General features: G+C 43.5%; 1 long non-coding RNA gene across 1 annotated transcript in view; it reads right to left on the reverse strand.

The window, feature by feature from the left end:
• Positions 1-2,437: 2,437 nt before the first annotated feature.
• The window catches only part of LOC135881092 (uncharacterized), a 32,305-nt gene continuing 12,708 nt past the window's right edge, over positions 2,438-22,034 (reverse strand). Inside the window, exons 2-3 of the long non-coding RNA XR_010561532.1 lie at positions 7,538-7,630; positions 2,438-2,483 (exon numbers count right to left, since the gene is read on the reverse strand). This is a non-coding gene — a long non-coding RNA (uncharacterized LOC135881092). The remainder of the gene's footprint in view (positions 2,484-7,537; positions 7,631-22,034) is intronic.

Genomic DNA, 22,034 nt, shown 5'->3' on the forward strand with positions numbered 1-22,034 from the left:
TGTTTGTCCAACCCCCTTTCAAAAACTTCCAATGATGGGGATTCCCCAACCTCCCTTGGAAGCCTATACCAGAGCTCAACTACCCTTGCATAGTGAGTTTTTTATTAATATCTAGCCTAATCTATAGTAAGGGAGATTTAAGCCCATTACTACTTGGCCTACCTTCAGCAGACATTGAGAACAACTGATCACCGTCCTCTTTATAACAGCCCTTAGCATAGCTGAAGACTGTTTTCAGGTCCCCTTCAGTCATCTTTTCTCAAGAATAACAACCAGTTTTTCTGATGGTTCATCCGAGGACAGGCTTTTTTCCCCTAAATCTTTTATCATTTTTGTGGCTTTTCTCTGTACTTTCCCCAATTTGTCCATATCTTTCCTAACGCATGGCACCCAGAACTGGACACAGTACACCAGTGCCAACTAAAGTGGGACAATTACTTCCTGTGTCTTCCATGACATTCCTGTTAATACACCCTAGAATATTAGCCTTTTTCACAGCTGCATCATATTGATTCATATTCAGTCTGTGATCCACTACAATCTACAGCAATACCACCTAGCCAATTATTCTCCAGGTAGTAGTTGTGCATTTGATTTTTTTGTTCTTAAGTGTAGTACCTTGCACTTGTCTTTATTGAATTTCATCTTGTTGAATTCAGATAAATTCTCCAATTTGTCAAGGGCATTTTGAATTCTAATACTGTCCCAACAAAGTGCTTGCAACCCTCCCAATGGATAAGCACACTCTCCATCCATTATCCAAATCATTAATGAAAATACTGAATAGTATCAGACCCCAGGACTGACCCCTGCAGAACCCCACTACATATGCCCTCCTAGGTTGACAGCAAACCATTCATAACTAATTGTTGAGTACAGTCTTTCAATCAGTTATGCAACCACCTTATAGTAATTTAATCTAGACATTTCCCTAGCTTGTTTGGGACTGTCAAAAGCCTTATTAAAAAAATCAAGGTATCACATCTACTGCTTCCCCCACTTGTAGGCCAGTAACCCACTCACAGAAGGAAATTAGGCTGGTTTGACATTTGTTAACAAATCCATGCTGGCTATTCCTTACAACCCTATTATCCGCCTGGTGCTTACAAACTGATGGCTTAATAGTTTGTTCCAGTATGTTTCCAGGTATCAAAGTTGGGCTGACTGGTTTATAATTCCCCAGGTCCTCCTTCTTCCCCTTTTTTAAAGATAGGAATTATGTTTGTCCTTCTCCACTCTTCTGGGACCTCACCTGTCCTCCAGGAGTTCTCAAAGATATCAGCTAAGTGTTCTGAGATTCCTTTAGCTAGCTCCTTACCTACCCTAGAATGAATTTCATCAGGCACTGCCAACTTGAATACATGTAAACTAGGGCTGTCAATTAATCTGTTACTCAAATTAATAGATTAATTGCAGTTTTAATCACATTGCTAAACAATAGAATACCAAGTGAAATTAAATTTGTAGAAAAAAATCTAATTTTTTTTATTTTAACAATACAAACTGTACAGTGCTCACTTTGTATTACATTTGATTACAATGACGAACAAAAGAAATAGCATTTTTCAATTCACCTCATACACATACTGTAATGCAATCTCTATCCCGGAAGTGTAACTTACAAATAGATTATTTTGTTACATAACTGCACTCCATAACAAAACAATGTAAAACTTTAGAACCTACAAGTCCACTCAGTCCTACTTCTTGTTCAGCCAATCACTAAGAGAAACAAGTTCACTTGCATTTATGGGAGATTATGATGCCCACTTCTTTTTTACAATGTCACCTGAAACTGAGAACACACATTTGCCTGGCACTTTTGTAGCCGGCCTTGCAAGGTATTTACATGACAGATATACTAAAGATTCATATGCCTCTTCATGCGTCGGCCACCATTCCAGATGACATGCTTCCATGCTGATGCTTGTTAAAAAAAAAAAAAAAAGTGTTAATTAAATTTGTGACTGAACTCCTTGGAGGAGAATTCTATGTTTCCTGCTCCATGGTTTTCCACGCGTTCTGCCATATATTTGTGTTACGGTAGGCTTGGATGATGACCCAGCATATGTTTGATTTAAGAACATTTTCACTGCAGATTTGACAAAACACAAAAGGTTTCAATATAAGATTTCTAAAGATAGCTACAGCACTCGACCCAAAGTTTAAAAATCTGAAGTGCCTTCCAAAATCTGAGACTAGGTGTGGAGCATGCTTTCAGAAGTCTTAAGAGCAACACACTGATGCAGAAACTACAGAACCCGAACCACCAAAAAAAGAAAATCAACCTTCTGCTGGTTGCATCTGAGTCCGATGATGAAAATGAATATGCGTCAGTCCGCACTGTTTTGGATCATTATCTAGCAGAACCTGTCATCGGCATGGACGCATGTCCCCTGGAATAGTGGCTGAAGCATGAAGGGACATAGGACATCCGGCTACAACAATGCCAGGCAAACAGCTATTGTCACTTTCAGGTGACACTGTAAACAAGAAGCAGGCAGCATTATCTCCTGCAAATGTAAACAAACTTGTTTGTCTGAGCCACTGGCCAAACAGGAAGTAAGACTGTAAGAAGTAAGACTGGACTTGTAGTTCTTTAAAGTTTGATTTTATTTTTGAATGCAGGTTTTTTGTACATAATTCTACATTTGTAAGTTCAACTTTCATGATAGAGATTTTACCACAGTATTTGTATTAGGTAAATTGAAATACTATTTTTTATAGTGTAAATATTTGTAATAAAAAATAAATATAAAGTGAGCACTGTACACTTTGTATTTTAATTGAAATCAATATTTAAAAATGCAGAAAACATCCAAAAATATTTAAATGGTATTCTATTATTTAATCACGTGATTATCATGTTTACTTTTTTAATTGCTTGACAGCGCTAATGTAAACTTATCTAAACATACTTTAACCTATTCTTTCCCTATTTTGGCCTGTATTCCTTCCTCATTAATATTATTTATGTTAAGTATCTGGTCACCAACCTTTAGTTATCTTCACTATTAAAAATGTACATCTTGTTTCCAGTCTGAATTTGTTTACCGTCAGCTTCCACTGGATAACATTATACCTTTGTCTGCTAGACTGAAGAGCACATCATCAAATATTTGTTATCCATGTTGGTACTTATATAGACTGTAATTAAGTTGCCTGTTGGTCTTCTCTTTGCTAAGCAAAACAGATTGAGTTCCTTAAGTCTATCATTATAAGGCAGGCTTTCTAGTCCTTTAATCATTTGTGTGGCTCTTCTGTGAACCCTCTCCAATTTATCAACATCCTTCTTGAACTACGGACATCAGAACTGGATACAATATTCCAGTACCACAAACAGAATAACCTATATTCCTACTCAAGGATTTCCCTGTTTATCCATCCCAGGATCACGTTAGCTCTTTTAGCACACTGGGAGCTCATATTTAGCTGGTTACCCATGCATCCCCAATCTTTTCAGAGTCACTGCTTCCCAGAATAGTCCCCTACCCTGTAAGCAGGGCCTACTGTGTGTGTGCACCCAGCTTACCAAGTGATCCAGATCACTCTGAATCAGTGAGCTAGCCTCCTCATTATTTACCATTTCCCCAATTTTTGGATCACCTGCAAATGTTACCAGTGATGACATTGTGTTTTCTTCCAGGTCATTGATAAAAATGTTAAACTGCATAGGGCCAAGAACCAATCCCTGCAAGACCCCCACTAAAAATACACCTGCTCAATTACAATGCCTTGTTTACAATTACAGCTTGAGACCTACCAGGCAGCTGGCTTTTATTCTATTTAATGTGTGTCATGTTGATTTTTTATCATTCTCGTTTTTTTAACCAAAATATCATGTGGAACCAAGTCAAATGCTGTTCAGAAGTCTAAATTTATTACATCAATACTAATATCTTTCTCACCCAAAAAAACTTTGAAAATGATATCACAATCTATTTTCCATAAATCCATGTTGATTTTCCTTAATTATATTACCCTCCTTTAATTCTTTATTAATCAGCTGCTGTATCAGCCACTCCATTATTCTGAGGATAAAAGAACCCTCATTAACAGGCTGAAATCTGTTTCAATTTCACTAGATGTCATTTTGTTAGGAGTATAAATGAAAAGGCATCCAATTTACTTTCACTTTGTTTATTTTGTGTACCTGTTATTTGCCTTCTCAACTAAAAAGTCCCACTTTTATTCCCACTCACCTCATTCTTTAGTCTAAGCATGGCTGAAGCACTTGCCAGCAAATCACTATATTTAAGAGGAGGTGATCAAAACTGAAGACCATATTCAAAGTGATGTATCCATTTGCAAACTCAGTATTTCCTATCCCATTCTTTATACATCATTATACATTGTTTAATTTGACCAGTCATGTTTACTGTGCATATGTTTTTATTAATATCTCAAAATTATGCCCATGTCTCTTCATAAATTGATAGTTAATTTAGAATCTCACCGTATCTGTGCAGTTCAAATTATACCTTCCAATGTACATTACTCAACTTGTATCTCCACTCATTTACCTGCTAGGTACCCTTTTGTAAGTCTAAGTAATTCTCTTCAAGTTTATCACTTCATGAGATGAAGAAGGGGCTGAACAGTTCACACCAGACATACTATACATGCCCCGGGTATGTTACAATTAACCCTTTGAAGCCCTGAAAAGTGACCAGTCAGTGCTACTTTGCTTGGGTGGAGCCCATACTTTCCCCTTGGAGTAGTCCTATTTTGAGTCTGGTAGGAGCTCTCTCCCTGGAAGCAGCTCTGGACAGGGATGGTACAGAACAGAAGACCGCTATACAGCGCTAGGTTTCTTCTGGGGTTAGCCTGACACATTTGCCTCATATTGGTGGAGCATGATTAGCTGCTGCAGGGCCTCAGAATGTTTGATCAAAGCCAAGCAAGTAACTCTCTCCATCTGGGAACTTTAAACTATTAGGAAGACAAGTGCCCATAGCTCTTGAGCCTTCTGACACAGCTGTCAAAGTGGGGGGGAAAAAACCTGGCTGGCACCTCAGAAAGAGGGCTTACTACTAATCAACAGAGCTGGTTTTGCCCCAGATGTTCCTTGGAGACTGAAGGAACACTAGTGTCAGGGGGTAGCCATGTTAGTCTGTATCTACAAAAACAACAAAGAGTCTGGTGGGATGCATCTGAAGAAGTGAGGTTTTTACCCACGAAAGCTTATGCCCAAATAAATCTGTTAGTCTTTAAGGTGCCACCAGACTCCTTGTTGTTTTTGAAGGAACACTGAGGATTAGTGGGCCCAAAATTAAACAGCAGGATTTTCTCCTTCCTTGCCAGGAAGGTATCAACAAGGTAACAAACACTGCCCAAGCCCTCGGTTAAAGTCTGCTTGACACAGACCCTTGGGCTTGAAGTCTGAATTTTAGATTTTCCCTGACCTTTCCCACTGAAGAGTGTATCCTACAAATGTGACGCAGGAGGTACCACTAGAGCGCAGGAAGGCTCAACTTCCACTGAAACTGCCTGTGTATGACTGAGCCACTGAGTTGTACTATGCAAGAAAAGCTTGTTTGAGACCTGGTGCAATGCTACTTCCTGTCTCCACAGCAACTCTGTACACTAGCCCCCAGCAGAATTACAGGAGCCTTACAAGATCTATTGCAAAGCAGAATGGGAGGCAGTCAGCAGCACCACACAGGGTGGAAGAAACAGACTCAAGCAGCTGGACCTACAAATGGTAGAGGCTGAAGTACCATTGCCGCCCCTTGCCTAGTCAGACACAAGTGAGAATATTAACACTATGTATGCACACACAAATGCCCTTGACCTTATGTAACCCTTCTTTTCCTTACACCCACACGTATGTTGGTCATTTCTCCCTAATACAATTAACAGAGTAAGCTCTTTGGGACAGGACCGTGTCAAGCTCTCCATAAAATGCCCTGCACACCTATTGAATCAATATTGGCACAGAATTTTGAATTTTAAAAGAACCATATAGGTAAGTTTGTACAGCAAGCCTACACAGCACCACCTGACCCACTGTGCTGAGTGCTAAAAGATTTATTTTGTAAGCTACAGGGGCATAATGCAGGGCAGTTTAGGCTAGGCTAACTTTTATTAAGTAATTTGTAACCATTGTTACTAGTAACAAAAGTTTCAAAAGCTCGGTTTAATACCGCTGAACCAGTACCCAAGTATTCTAGTCTATCAGAGTTTGGTAACAAAAGAGCTAGACTGTCTACCTCTAATGAGCTCAAACTCAGGAAGGCCCAAGGAGTCTTCCATGCATAGTTCTGCAGTGAGGTGGGTGGAGGGGGTGTCTCTCTCGAAATCCTGGTTTTCCACAAGGACAAAGGAAGCAACAGCAACAAGGACACTAGAAAGGGTATGTCTATTCCCTGTGCCCCTACACCAAGTGCACCCTGCAAAGAATGTAGCAGGAGACACTCACATCCAGGATCATTATGATTTTCTAGCCCAAGTCCTTGGGGAACGCTGATGCATGAGGAGGTGCAATGGATGTTACAGACCCTCTTCAACTTAACCACAATTTTACCGAACTCATTACCCATGTATGGCTGTTCAATGGAAAGTGTAAAGTAAGTTTTGGGATGGGGCTAAACCTAGTTACTAATGAATAAAAAAAAATGTGCATCTTTGTTAGCAATCTCAGCAACAAGAAAAAACAACAACAGAAGTTGCATGTGCCATTTACTAACATGATACTCCAAAAAGTGACTAAATGCTGAATACTCATTTTAGCATAGTAGGAATTTCAATCTTAACATTGACCTTCTTTAGATTTGCACATCCAATGACTCAGCTGTCAGCCAACTGCTTTCATAGCAGAAGATGTATCATCTTCTTTGCAATAAGTACCAAGAATAACCACAATTCAGAACACAATTTAGAAGAATTTACAAGCCACTGCTATAGTTTGATAAGGCAAAAGTTATAGCTTAGGCTGCAACAGTGATTAGAAAGCTATTTCTTTTAAAAAGATGGAACAATATACTGCCATGAACTGCAGGGGTGCAGAATAAGCTCTAACATACATAACTAGTTTAGAACTAGCTGAAATCAGGCTAAAAACTAGATGCCAATATTTCCATAAAACATTTTGCAATTTAAAATATTTGAAGTCTCTACAGACCAGAACCTCATGCATATCCATGCATTTAGATGTTTTAAATGATTTGTAAAAGTATCCTGAACACAATCCAAAGATTTTGGATGATCTTGGATTAATCTATAGTTGACTGTACTCAAAACAAAGGGCTAAGATTTAAAAAAAAAAAAAAAAAAAGTGCCTAAAGCACCTCCCATTGTAGCAGCTCAGGATACTTAGTATTTTTAAAGACAGGCCAAAAATATTTAGGAGAGTAGCTTTAGGCAACTGTTTTTGAAAATCTTGGCTATACTATTACAGCTCTACAAACTCATTGCTGCTTCATGGTTACCATTCTAAACTTGTACAATGCTAATGTAGCCAATTAAAATTGAACAACCCATGTGCAAATAAACTAGCAACATTTTAAAGCAAATAAAATTGTATAGGTATACTAACATCCTAGTCTTGGGATATCCAGTCAAGCTACGCAAGGAGATGTGTTTGTCCCTTGCATACTCCCAAATGTGGAAGTAGGATCAGAAACTGGATCTGGAAGAAAGGGTAAACAGCATGTTAGTTAAATTCACAGATGACACTACATGGGGAGAGGCTGCAAACATTAGTGAGGACAAAAATACAAATGGACCTAGGGAGGTTATAGATACAGCAGGAAAACAGTATGGACAAGTGTAAATACATGAGAAAAATAATCTGAAACATTCAACGATAGGGATAGAGAGTGGAAAGGAGTAAGTTGAAAGAAACCTAGGAGTGACAGTACACAGCTAGTTGGATACAGGCATTGCAAGAGGATTTTGAAGTACAGAGGCATCAGAAAGAGAGCAGGGAAGTGAAAATACTTATGTGACCATTCAGCCACTAAAGCCATCAACTTGCACCACGCCAGGGATCGAAAAATTCACTCACCCACAGCAAATAAAAAGCTTTCCTCAGCAAATGCCATCATGTTCTGAAGAACTGATTAAATTGCTAGATAGTCTGCATTAGTGAATGAAGCGGGGTCCTCCAGTGCCTCCTAGCTTTAACTAGCAGCAGAGTGAAATTAATAAGATTGGTCAGTTTCATGGCTGCTATTCAGCACTCTGAGGACACCTGTTAAACTAGCAAGAACCACATCAGCTTTAACAGCTGCTTTTGGGGAAAGCTCTGAACAGCAACCAAAGTAGGTACTTCAGCTATTCACAGGGGAGAATAGGAAAATTCCTCTGCACCTTGCCTGAAAGTTTCCTTTCTTGAAGTAATGAGATCCACAGATCCATAACATAGGGTCTCTGCTCTGTGCAGCCTTGGAGACAGATCAGACAACTGTCAGTCTATGGCCAGGGAGGTGTAGTTCCTCCACCTCTGAGAAGCCCATACCATTTGAGAGACTTTCACAGCAGAGGAAATCTATAACCATAATGTGTCCATTAGGAAAGTTAAGAATTAAGTATTAAGACTGAATACTAACAATTCTCCTACAGAGCAAAGAATTTCAGTGAAGAACAAACTTGAGTGCCAGTTAATAATCCCATATCTTTCCCAAGTTTACAGCCCATTCAAGGTTGGTTGGATTTGTGGACCTCATTACCTCAAACAAATATTTTTTCAGATAATGCACAGATACAGATAAAAATAAGAAAACGTAAGGAGGTCCACAGATCCAGAGACACTAGGAATTTCATAGCAGTGATCTTTCTGCCTATGAAGTTGCCACACCTAAAAGAGTAAGTTGATTTTCAAAGATGGAGTTACATTTTTTTACTTGAATCTCAGAAGCATAAAATGTCTTCACCACCTGGAAATGGAAAATAAAGGAAAAGAAGCCCCCTGACACCAGTTGATAGACTGATCCTTTATTTCTGCTTTTGCTGAACTGAGCTGTGTGATTAATTTTATATTTTGAGAGCTCTGTTGAAGGACAGTTTCCTGAGCTCTATGGAACCTCAAGATAATCTTTGGTACGAAGGAAGTTAGTTCTGAATACCTCTATCTTTATGGAAGATACAGTATTGGAGAGTTCATGTAGAGAGAGCTTCCAACTCAGATCCTTCAAGCTGAAGAGACTGCTTTAAAAAAATGCCACTTCAATTGGTTAGGAAGTATTGAGAGACACTTTCCTGACTGGTTCACATGGAGAGCCAGTAAAGCACTGAGAACCAGATGTATATGCCATGGAAAAACCCTTGTGTACTTCAGGACCAGATGCAGAGGAGACTGCTTTCCAAATATAACATTGGAAATCTGGATAAGATTAAATCCACATCTTGCCTGCTGCACGAAGGACACTAGACAAAAGGAGCTACTTGACCTCTGAGTGTCTGAATCACCAGGACTGGCCTGAGTCCAATTTGAAGTCAAGAATTTATGATACTGATGCAGATATTGGGGGACGGGACAGGACTGGGAAGAGATACTTGTCCTGCCAGCTATGGGAAAACCTCAGCCAAGCTCATGAATAGGCTGACTTAGTAGCATTCTTTCTGGAAGCTAGAAGCAAGGATATTACCTCTTGACTTGAGACTGTTCAAGAGCCAGGCACGCAGTCTGTCCAGCTTCTTATGCATTATTGGCTGCTTTAAAAGCAGATTCCTTCTGGATAGAAAGCTGATGAAAGGTCTTTGTGCTACATCGAGGAGGTTGGAGAACCAAGGCCTTCTTGGCCAGAATGGGCTACCAGAAAATGCATATAGGAATCCCTTTGGCCACTTGGTCAACAGGGCCTTGGCTTTGTAATCCTGCTGGCAAGAAAAGAAGCCTGAAGCTGTGTGTGTCAGGTGGGAGGCACATAAATCTATTGCTGGGAGACGAAATTCCTTTACCAGGAGATGGAACCCTCTGGGTGTAATTCCCATTCTGAATGTTCTTTCTTGCCTGCTGAGCCAGTCAGTCATAACATTCATTCTCCCTGGAATGTTAAGGGAGCAGATTCTCCTCTACTCAAATCCTCAGGAGGGAAGTTTCTCTTTGAAGGATTGTGGACTTAGAACGGGGTGGGGTAACAATCAAAATATGGAATGACTATGGGGTTGTCTGTCATGATCAGTACATGAGGGGAATCCAGATATGGTTCAGAGCCTTGAGACCATATCAGATCGCCCTCTAGTCAGTTTATGCTATGTTTATTTTTGTTTGGACCAGATCCCATAGACCAGGAGTTCTCAAACTGGGGGTCGGGACCCCTCAGGGGTCACGAGGTTATTACATGGGGGTTTGCGAGCTGTCAGCCTCCACCCCAAACCCTGCTTTGCCTCCAGCATTTATAATGGTGTTAATTAAAAAGTGTTTTTAATTTATAAAGGGGGGGGGCACGCACTCAGGCTTGCTATGTGAAAGGGGTCACCAGTACAAAGTTTGTCTAGGGCAGTGGTTCTCAGTCTTTGACCCTCTGTGAGCACCCAATCCCTCTAAGACAGTATCTATAGCAATAACTCCCCTGACTAGAGCACTTATTAGGAAGCCTGACTCACATCTGATGGATCATTCAGATGGTGAATGAGTCAGTGTCCTCTCAGATGCAGAGAACACTATTGAGAGAGGAATAGGAGGAAGCCCCCATGGAACCACAGGCCCACTGAATTCCATCCACCCAGGAGGCCACTGATCCCACAAAAGATGGCTGCCATGAAGGGGAAGACCTGGATGACCTCCTGAGAGCTGCTATTAATACTAGCAGCATTTCAGAAACATTTGGTGCTGTTGTTAAACCAAAGGGCAGTAAGCTGCACTGGTAGTGTTGTGCTATGAAAGCAAAGCGTAGAAAGCATCTGTGAAACTGCCAAGTTGGGCTATGTACTCTCAGCCAGTCTGTAAGAAGGGAGATGTAGGATAGATGGCTACATGCCGTCTTGTCAAAGGATCCACAGACATGAGAGGTCAGATATTCAGGGCATGGACATATGCTAAGAGATCCAGAAGGTATCCCCAGTGAACAATTTCCAAAACCCAATTGAGCAAGGTCACAAGAGGCCAAAACATTGCTAACTGAAAACTACCACTGGGGCTCCACCCCAGACCATGCTGCCTGCATGTCATGTTTGCTTTGAGGAACCTGAGGTCTGACTGGAGAATTTTCCTGCACTGCCACATTCCCCTCCCCACATCTGTTCCATTTTCTTCTGGTGTAGTTGGGTCCTTTCCTGTAGGATTTTCTATACTGGTCAGCACAGAAGGACTCCCGGCTTTGGATTACGGCCTGTAGGCTTCTCCTATATTGTTTGCTGGGGGCACAGGTCTCATTTTTCCTACTAGTGGCTCTCCAACTTGATTCATGGTATTGCTGAGCAGCTTACAATCTGTGGAAGTGGCTAAAAGCAGTTTAGCCTGTGAGCCTGCCTTCCAGTCCTGGAGCCACATGTGGGCGTGCTACCACCTTGCAGCCCCTGGCCCATGCTTAATATCTGAGGGCATCCAGGGAGGAGTCGGATACAAATGCAGCAAAAGGACATCTTTTTAGAGAGATGTGCCCAGTTTAACAGGCTCTCTCTGCTTTAGAGGTACTGTCAGCCACATTGTAAACCCATGCCAGGATTGCTCTGGCAAAATAAGGGGGGACAGCTCAAGCTCCAGAAATGTGTTGCCAATTCAATCCTCCTAATTGTGGGATCCGCTACAGGAATGGCTGTGTCCTTAACTAGAGAGGCAGGTCTTCAGCCACCTTTAGAAAGGCGGCCAGATTTGATTTTGATTGGGTGGACATTTGTAGCACTATTTAGCCACCCTGCTCTTTTGGCCTTGCTGGAAGCTCCCACTCCTCCTTGATAATGTTCTGAGAAGGGAAGATTTACAGGAATATACGGTTCTACCTTGGAACTAGAGAGATACTATTACCCAGTAATCTCACTTTATCAGACAGGCTTTTCCTTTTCTCCTTCATAGGGAGTTCCTCTAGAGGCATATCTAGTAATAGTGCTAAAAACAGATCAGAAGGAAAATGCTTATCCTAAATCTCTTCTTTCTGATCTGGGTCAGAATCAGAGAGCTAGCCTTCCTCCCAAGAAGTGTATTGGATTCATGCCACTCATGGGAAGCATATTTCACTTGGCACCTCTTTGTCTCTCATCTTACTCCCTTTTCCAGAAGTCTCAGAGCAATGACAGTGAGGAAGATGGTTGGTCCAGAATACAAAGGCTTGTGTGCTTTTTGTTGAAGCAACTAAAGAGAGCTGAACATCAGAGACTTTTTTCTTACATTTCCCTTGATCCTCCTCGGATAGAGAAGGAGGAGGAAATTTCAGTCCTAGAGTCCCCTGGAGATCACTTTGTGGTGGCTCTTTCAAGCAGCTTTCTTGACATGAGAAAGGAAAAATTCTTTGAGATGTGTCCCTCTACGGGAGCTCAACTGTAGGTGCATCCCTGTGCTGCTGATCTGAGAACTTTGGTAGCAGCGTCCGTTCAGCCTGCCCATGCACTGCTTCCCCCTTGTGCTTTACCACAAGGCTAACCAGCCTTGCACAGGCCAACCCTCTTCAGTTCCTTCTCTACCACAGAGATATTGACAAGAACTCCAAAGTAGAGGGGAGGAGGTGGGTCATGGGGCACCTTTAAGAACACATCTCAAAAGAACCATAATTACTGCACAAGGTGAGTAACTACTACTACTTTGAGTAATGTCCCCTAGGATGGCATAGTGCTCTGCAAAGGTATGTGCAGATGTCCAGGTAGCTGCTCTGCAGATTTCGGATAGAGGGATACCTTTGGAGAAGGTAACAAACGAGAAGACCCACCTCAGAGTGAGAGTATTGAATATGGGGGAGTTAAATTGCAAATCTGATAGAGATTGATACAGTTCAAGACCCATTTGGAGAGTCTTAACTGAAATCGCAGTGCCTTTGGACCCATCTGCAACGGAGAGGAAGCGTCTCGGAGATTTTTTTTAAAACTCTTGTCCTGTCCAAATAGAAGGCTACGGCTCTTCTCACCTGTAGCGTATGGCTTCCCTATTATCCTGATGAAGTTTGGGATAAAAGGTTGGAAGGTGGACGAGCTAGTTCACATGAAATGTGGAAGTCAGGTTGGGGGTGAACTTCAGATATGGTCTAAACGTGACTTTGTCAGGGAAGAACACTTTGGGGGTGGGGTGAAGGGGATGCGCTGCCATCACCTCTATCCTTCTAGTCAAGGTGATGATGATCAGGAACATCATCTTCATGGAGAGGTGAGTTAAAGGACACGTGGCCATGGGTTAAATGGCAGACTAGTCAATCCTTTAAGTACTAGGTTGAGATCCCATTGTTGGGTAGGAAGATTGCATTGAGAAAGAGGTTCACTATACTTTTGAAAAACCTCTTCATAGTTGGTGGGGAGAAAGTACCCTTCAACCTGCTGGTGGAAGGTCGCAATTGTTGCTAAGTGGACTTTTAGCAAGCTAATAGTTTTCCAGTTTCTGGGAGTGTCAATAGATCGTCTAGGCTTATTGGCAGCGCATCTGTATCCGGGGTGACACATTTGGATTGGCACCAGATTCAAAATCTAGTCCACCTTTGTAAGTTGGTACAATGGGTAGCTACTTTTCTACTGTGATATAACCCTTCCTGTACCTCCTCAGAGCAAGATGTCTCGTGCTAGAACCATGAAGGAATCAGGCTTTGCACTGCAGTATCTGCAGGTTGGGATGAAAAGTGTCTCTCGTTCTGTGAGAAGTGGTAAGGAGTAGTTGGAAGAGTCATCGGTGGACACAGCCTCAGCTGTGACAGGTAAGGATACTAAGTCTGTCTGGGCCACGTGGGAGCAATCAGTATTATGTTTGTTTTTTTCCATTTTATTTTCAACAGGACTTTCAGCAATAGAGGGAATGGGGGAAAAAGGTGTAAAGACGACCCTGGTCCCATGAGAGGAGAGCGTCCCCCATGGAGTGTCGTCCAAGCCCCGCTCTGGAGCAGTACTGTGGACATTTCTTATTCTGGTAAGTGGCAAACAGGTCTATTGTCTAAATAGGTCGGGGAGTATCACTGAATTTCTCCTATTTGTGGTCATGCGGGAATTTGCGGGTGAGACTCTTCACTATCATGTTGTGCACTCTCAGTAGGTAGGCTGCTGATATTGTGGGAATGCACCAGTTCCAGACCTTTGGTGCTTCCATGCACAAGAAGCGTGATCTGGCACCTCCTCGTCAGTTTGTAATACATGCCATGTTGTCCATCACGACTTGTGTGCGTGTGCGCCTCTGATCCGCGGGAAGAAGTGAGCACGCGCATTACTGACCACTGAGTTTGAGCAGGTGGATGTGAAGGCATGTCTCAGATGGAGAGCATTTGCTCTGCACTGTGAGATCGTTGAGATGTGCGCCCCATCCTACGAGATCAGGAGTAGTGATGGAGAAAGCTGAACAAACAGGATTCCCGTGCAGACGTTTATTGGGTCTTTCCACCAATTAAAGGATTGTTTAATCTTGGTGGGCATTGATGGTAGTTTATGTTGTCTCTGTTCAGTCTTTAAACTGAACCAAACCACGCTTGGAGGCATCCCATGTGCAGTCTGGCATGAGCTATACTCCTGGGGGAATTCTGCGTCACTGCACATGCACAGAATTTATGTCCCCCGCAGATTTCTTTGCTTCCCCACAGAAAAATGACTGACGGGGAAGCAAAGGGAAGCCAGAAGAGCAGTCATGCGACCCTCCCCAGCAGTATGTTTCAGGTGCCCAGGTCAGCTGGCAGAGAGGTAAACCACTGTGGGGCAGGAGGTAGGACTGGGGAAGACCTAGCTAGTGGCTCCTACCCTGCACTGGGCTCAGCTACTAGTCCAGGCTGGGGAGAACGGAACTTCTTTCCCTGCACAGAATCTGGGGCTGGATCAGACCCACCCCCAGATTTCTCCCCCGGCTGCAGAAACCTGTGTAAACGCCACCTCCCCCGCCCCCCGCTTCCTGCACCCATCGCACCACAGCTGCAGGAGGAGGGATCCCTGTACAGGGAGCCACTCCCCCATCCGCCCAACCCACCTGCATCCAGACCCTCTCATACCCAGACCCTCCTGCCGAGCCTCACCCCCTGCACTCAGAACCCCCCAATGAGTCCCACTCCCCCTGCCCTGCACCACCCTGATGAGCCACCTGCTATCTGGATCCCCTCCCCACCCCACCAAGCCCCAACCAGTTGCACCTGAATCCCCACCCCACACTCCCAGGATCTTGGACCCCCACTGAGCCGCCCCCCCACACACACACAGCCCCAACCACCTTTCCCTAGACCACCCTGCAATGTCCTATTACCAGTGCACCCAGAAACCCCACACACACACAAGCCCCTGTGCATCCAGATCCCCCACTGAGTCGTCCGTACTCAGATTCCCCCACACAGAACCCTCTCAACCCGCACCTGGAGCCTCCCACACTAAGCCTCTCCACACTTGGATCCTGCCTTGCTGAGCCTGCCTGTCCACACCTGGTGCACCTGGCATGGAGGGGCAGGGCCCTGGGATGTTTCTGGGGCAGGCCCGGTCCTTGCACTGTGTCAGGGTTGGGTGCAGCCTCGGCAAACCTATCAAAAACTGTAGCTTTGAGGATGTAGGTTGAGATCCCGACTGTTTCCATCTGGGAAACCTGAACTTCCTTCTCTGAGGTTCATACGACTTACAATGGATATTTGCGAGGAGCAGGGTTTGAATGACGTATGAGGGCTATACTTTCTCTTATACCGAGATGTGTGGAGGGAGGCGCCTGTCCTTTCAACAAACAGTTTTGTCCCTTCAAAAGGAAGGTCCTCCACAGTTGTTTGAACTTCTTTTGGGAAGCCAGATAGGTGCAGCCAAGAGGCTCTTCTCATCATGACGGCAGTAGAGATGGAACGTGCTGCCGTGTCAGAGGTGGCGCCTGCAGACTAGAGAGATGTCTTCATCTCCTGTTGGCCTTCAGTGACAATGGCTTTGAATTGTTCCTTCGGCTTATCTGGGAGCTGCTCAATGAGGGAGCTGAATTTTGAGTAGTTCTGGTAATCATATTTATATGGAACTGAAGAGTATATTTTCCTGCCAAAAAGATCCAGCTGCTTCCAATCACGGTCGTAGGGGGTTTGATTTGAAATGGTGCTGGTGGCCCTTTGAGTTGACCACATCCACTATGATCAAATTGGGAAGCGGATGGGAGAAGAGGAACTCCATGTCTTTCGCCAGCACATAATATTTTTTGTCACCCTGCTTACATGTTGGTGGGACCAATGCGAGGGCTGCCACATGATGTTGGCAGCGTCCAAGAGTGCCTCATTAATAGGGAAGGCTACACTGGACAAGGTAGAATGTCCACTAGCTTGTGGTATGACTTGGTCACTTCCTGTAGTGGTATCTGTAGTGCCTCTGCCAACTGCAATGCCAGTTCTTGAAATAGTTTAAAGTTATCTACCGTCGATGGCAGAGGGGGCATCGTCGTCTCATCTGGTGAGGATGAGAAGTGAGCCTTAGGGGTAACTTCCTCCTCAACTTCAGCCTCTTGTTCCTCCATCGTCTGTTGAGATGGAGTTCAGATGCCCTCAAAGCAGCAGCTGAAGGAGGATGTCTCCTTGGTTGCTGGTAGGCCATACTAGAGCTTTGGAATGCATGTTCTCTGAGCCTGACAGGGATTGTAGTATGGCCACTGTGAGGGTGGGAAGGGGCCTGGTGGTTGTTACCATGGCTGCCCAGATCATGTGGACGGTATGGTTGTGGTTCACAGCAGAACTGGGCGCCATATGGAGGATGAGAAGAGTGATGGGAGACTACATCCTCTTCCTCACTTTCTGCCTTGGAGGATGAAAAAGGTGGTGCATGACAAGAGGTTGCTGGTGAGTCAGGATCTCCAGGTGAACTCGGTACCGGGGCCCCAGTACTGAGCAGAGGCGAATCCGGTGTGTCAAACACAGAGAGGTCCGTCGCATACCAGAAGTCCAGCGGTGGCAGAGGCGTCCATACTGGCGGTGGCTTCCAGTGCCGAGATGCCTGTGCCAAAGGAGTCGGTGATGTGGACCTGACAGTATAGTCTGTCGGTGCCTGGCATGCCACAAGCTGTACCAATGTCAATATCTGTACCACAGGAGCCTTTCCGGGGGCAGATTTTCTATGTTTCTCATGCCCAGATGATACCAATGGTTCCTTGCCTGTGCCCACTGTGTCCTTAGGCAACCCAACACACTCTGTCGGGATGGTATCACAAAAGCCAGAGATACCAGATTTAAACAGCTTCAGTGCCGTTGGTACTGATGACACTGATCGAGCCAGAGATTGTTTTCAGCTCAATCGGGGCTTGCTGTGGGGACTCACGGCCCTTTTTTAGCAGCCTTACATGAGTGGCGTGTGGAGATCTTCTTGGGCTCACTTCCCTTAGTAAAGAGTTGGGGTGAGGTTTCCCACCGACCAGGGTCTTGATGCGGCTCAGATAATTGAAAGACTGCCTCCATAAGTAGGAGTTTGAGCCTCTGTTCTCTATGCTTTCTGGATCTGGGCTTCAGTAGCTGACACAAACCACACTTCTATGGAATATGTTTTTCTCCCAAGCAGCAGATGCACTGAGCATGTCCATCAGTCACTGGGATAGATTCCTTGCAACTGAGACATTTCTTGAACTCTAGGGGAGCTGGGCATACCCTGATACTCTGTCCAGACAGGGGGTCGAAGAAGGAACAAAATCATTTTCCTTTTTCATTGTATTTATTTTTTAAGGCAGCCATATAAAAGATAAATGAAGAAAAGCAGCTTGAACAGGTAGCTAAAGATTAACAATTCTAAAGAGGTTAAGGATCAAAGCTCTGTCTCTAGCCAGGGACCGTAGAGAAGGAACTGGGGCGGGTTTGCCCACAAACAGGAGCATCGGAGGAAGAGGGGGCTATTCACATCTAATCTGTGCATTTTTATTTCCTTAGGATATTTGGATTCCACCAGAAGAACAATACCACCTACCATATGAAGAAGACTGTGGTGTCCTTAGGGATGCAGGCCCAGTTAATTCACAGTATTACCAGTGACAGACATGTAACAGAGGTTTCATTGAGAGAGGCCTATGCCCCAAAACCCTCTTGGGCAAGGAGGTGGCAAGTAGGCAAGATACTTTCAGAGAAAAAAGGAAGAGACCTACAGTTGTGAAACTGAAAGGAGATTCATTAGGATTTGTAGCCCATCAATCAAGGTCGTAACAGGAACCTGTGTATTGCCAGAGGACTAAGAGTGGCAGTCCTCAGGAATCCATTAAGTAACAGTCGTGTGGGTTTCTTACAGAGCAATATACCTGCAGTCACTGACTTGTTTCTGCAAAAAGTGTTGGCCTTGAGGCCCATGGTTAGCCCATCTTGTTAAAAAAACATTAGACTGTCCTTTGCTTCAGCTGACTTTGCCCTGATGTGTGTCCTTTATAATTCTAGTATCGAAACCTCAGGTGAAAGAGACATCTGTCAATTTCCTCTGAGACTTTGCCTATACTTACAGCAGCATGTAGGGTACATGTAGCTAGTTAGTGAAAGGCACACTGCATCCACACTCGCTGTGAGGTTACATGCAGCGATTAAAGGGGCCAGCAGGTTACATGCAGCGATAAAAGAGGCCAGCAGGGGAAATTCCCACTCCACCTTAATTACACCCTCAAACCAGGGGAGGAAGAATTAGGCAGCTCTTCAACTTTGCAAGTTTTATTTTTTGGCATTTCATATATATATATTTTGTACTTGTGAAGTTGGACACCCCCTCCCCCAATTCATGCTCTTTCTGGGTAGCTTAATTGAGAGTCTATGGTAACGCCCTCAATGCTTCAGATGAAGAGATATCTCCTTTTTAGAGGATCTAGAGGAGAGGTTTAAGAGCTTAAGTCCCTTTAAGAGTAATTATGAACAATATCCTTCACCAGTCCTTAGGCCAAACCCCTAAGAGAAAAGGGTAGGGGGCCCTGGGATGGGGAGTGAGAGTTACCAAGGAGACTGAAAAGACTGTCTGCAGGTATGTCTTCCTAAGGAAAAAAGTAAACTCTTTAGTACCTCCTTCAGAACCAGAGACTGGAAGGGGAGATAGTCTCTCCAGGAAGGGGATCAATCACTTCACCCCATATTCCCTGCTGCTGGGTCCTGGCTGAGTGAGGACTGGACACACAGAATGAGAAGCTGGAGCCACTGGAGACAATTTGTTTATAACAGAAAGGTTGTAGGAGCTGGCATCTTTCATGACAGCAGAGGCCTCAAGTAAATAGTGGGATACTCTGTTGTATCAACTGTCTCAGCATGGATCTTGTCTAGTTGCTGGCTGGGAACAAGAATTTCTTCCTCCTGGTTGCTATGGGGGTACCTTGCCTCTCCCTGAGATTCAGGAGTGTTTCAGTGATGAAAAGGAGTCCCACTATCTATGGAAGAGGGAGGAGGGGACTTTTTGGGGGGGGGCGGGGGGGGGGAGAAGAAGCTTATGCCCATAGTTCCATAGCACTCATTCTGGTGTGGTCTCACCAAAGGAAATTTCCATGCGACCTGCTCAACCAACCTCCTCAACTGCATGCAGGTTGGGAGCCTTTCACTGCAGCCTGATGCCTCTGCCCTTTCTGAGTGGGAAAGCAGGGAGAGCTGCTGTTCTTCAAAGCTTTTTTATGGACTGGTTAGACAGACAATGCTGAACACAGTTTGTCCTGGTCTGCAATGACTTAAGTCATGGTCAGCATTGTATCAGCTAGCTCAATTATTCACAATCACATCCAAACGAACATTTTATTGTAGACCAGTGCAAGTAGATGGGAGAGTGAGGGAGGTGTGCATTGATGGGAAGAGAGAAAGAATGGTAGAAAAATATTGTATTGAGAGAAAAGTTTGGTTTTTTTAGGGAGGGGGACAGAAGAAAGGAGGAGGTAGAGAACACAGTGTAGGAAATGGAGATAAAGGCAGAGAGAGAGGCTGAAGACAATTCAGGAAGACATACATCAGGATCTTATATATAAAGAAGTGGAGTGAAGCCAGGGAGGGAATAGTAGTAGAAGAGATGCAAGTTATACTTTTAAAAAGTGTATTAAATAAAAAGTTCATTTAATTGTAACATGTCAGTCACGTATGCGGTATCATATGCCTTTACGCTGTAAGAGGTGTAGCTTTGCTGCAGTATGGCTGGGGATGGAAAGATGCGGGCGTAGATGGTGCACTCAAGTGTAGCATAGGTATCTTTTACCCTAACTAGTAGCACTGAGTAATCTTCAAGTCCTCTGTACCCTCCTCTTATTCTGAATAGGGAATTCAATTCAGAGTACATTAATAGCAGAAAGATCAGCAAATTTGAGGCAGTAGTCCTTAATCTGTTCATCATAGTCAATGACCCATACACACCATCACAAGTTAGACTTCAATTCCGCAAGTCTAATTTAAATTTTAAAAAAGCATCTTTTAATCAAATATGAAACTGATTAAGTCATTCAATACAATTACCCTATACTCCTTTTAGATTGTTAATATAAAAATGTAGAACAATGCGTAAGTGTGCTGTAGAAGTTGTCAGAGTGAAGGTGGAAGTTTGAGTAATTGGGCTTTTGACATATGGTAGCACAATAGTACCTATTCCACAATCCCAAACTAACTGGATATCTCTGCTAAAACCAGTTGTGAAACGGCGACATTTAAAATCATCTTTAGGTTAGAAAGTCAATATCCCTTTGTCCAGCCATTGTTTCAAACGACCTCCAGATGCAAAGTGATGACACTCCATCGGTTTAGACTCAGCTCAGGTTTTCTTTGCAACCATAAGGGATACGTTTTAATGAAAGCTTTAGATTCAAGAGCATAATTCCATGGCAAGGGGTGGATGTCATGGAAAGTTTCACATGGAATACACGAGGCCCTCATTACAGAGAGTACAGCAGTGATCAAAGTAGTTATGGTTACATAAATACTTCCATTCAGCTTGAAAGGTGAAACTTTCAGAAATTAAGTTCTCCACAGTTTGTCTCTACCCAAAAAGGTGAATTTTACTGCAAAGTTTGCTCATAAGTAGTTCAGCTGTTAGAATACAAGGAAAATGGGGTGTGCTTATCCCCTATTTAAAAATATCAGGGTTTTTTTTGTTTTTTTGTTTGTTTTTTTTAATAAAAAGTAAAAACCGCTCCAAAACAGCTGTGGCTAGAAAGTTTAAATTTGGCATGGAAATAGCCCTCATTGAGAAGTCTCTTAGAGTGTTCTGGTGAAAATTGGTTTCATTTTGACAGTTATGACCTGTTAAGGAAACATTCTATGCATGCTCAGTGCATTCTGTACAGAGTTCTTAGAGTTCAAAGTGCACAGCTAAGAAAGCAAGACAGAAAGACACAGTATAGCCTGCATTAGCTAAGACAAGAAAAGTTTTTAGTGTGCAATGAAAGAGAAAGGAACTCTTGCCTGACTCACTGTGCACCTTGTAAGATAAAAGGTGCAATAGGTTCACAGGAGAGGGTCTTTCTCCAGTGGACTTCCTAAGATGTTCAAGAGATGCGCCTGTGAGGTCTTTGGGACCCTGATTTCCATAACTTCTTACCATATTTCTTTGACAAGATAACTGGTTTGGTGGATAAGGGGAAAGCAGTGGACATAATATACCTGGACTTCAGCAAGGCTTTTGACACTGTCCCATGACATTGTGATAAGGAAGCTGGAGAAATGCAGTCTTGGCGGAACTACCATTAAGTGCATACAGAATTGGTTAAACAACCGCAAACAAAAAGTAACTATTCATGGAATGATGTCAAATTGGAGGAAGGTCTCAAGTGGGGTTCCACAGGGATCTGTTCTGGGTCCAGTGTTGTTAAACATCTTTATTAACGACCTGGATGTAGGAAGAGAGAGCATACTGATCACATTTCCAGACAACACAAAGCTGGGGAAAGGGGGAGGGCTGCCAACACTTTGGGGGATAGAACTAACACTCAGAGGGATCTTGTTAAATTGGAGAACTGGGCTATGGACAACAAAATACAATTCAACAAAGACAAATGTAAGGTGCTACACTTAGGGAAGAAAAACGAAATGCACAAATACAGAATGGAGGATAACTGGCTTGGCAGC

This window comes from Emys orbicularis, chromosome 7 (genome assembly GCF_028017835.1).
Source record: "Emys orbicularis isolate rEmyOrb1 chromosome 7, rEmyOrb1.hap1, whole genome shotgun sequence".
NCBI classification, from domain to species: Eukaryota; Metazoa; Chordata; order Testudines; family Emydidae; genus Emys; species Emys orbicularis.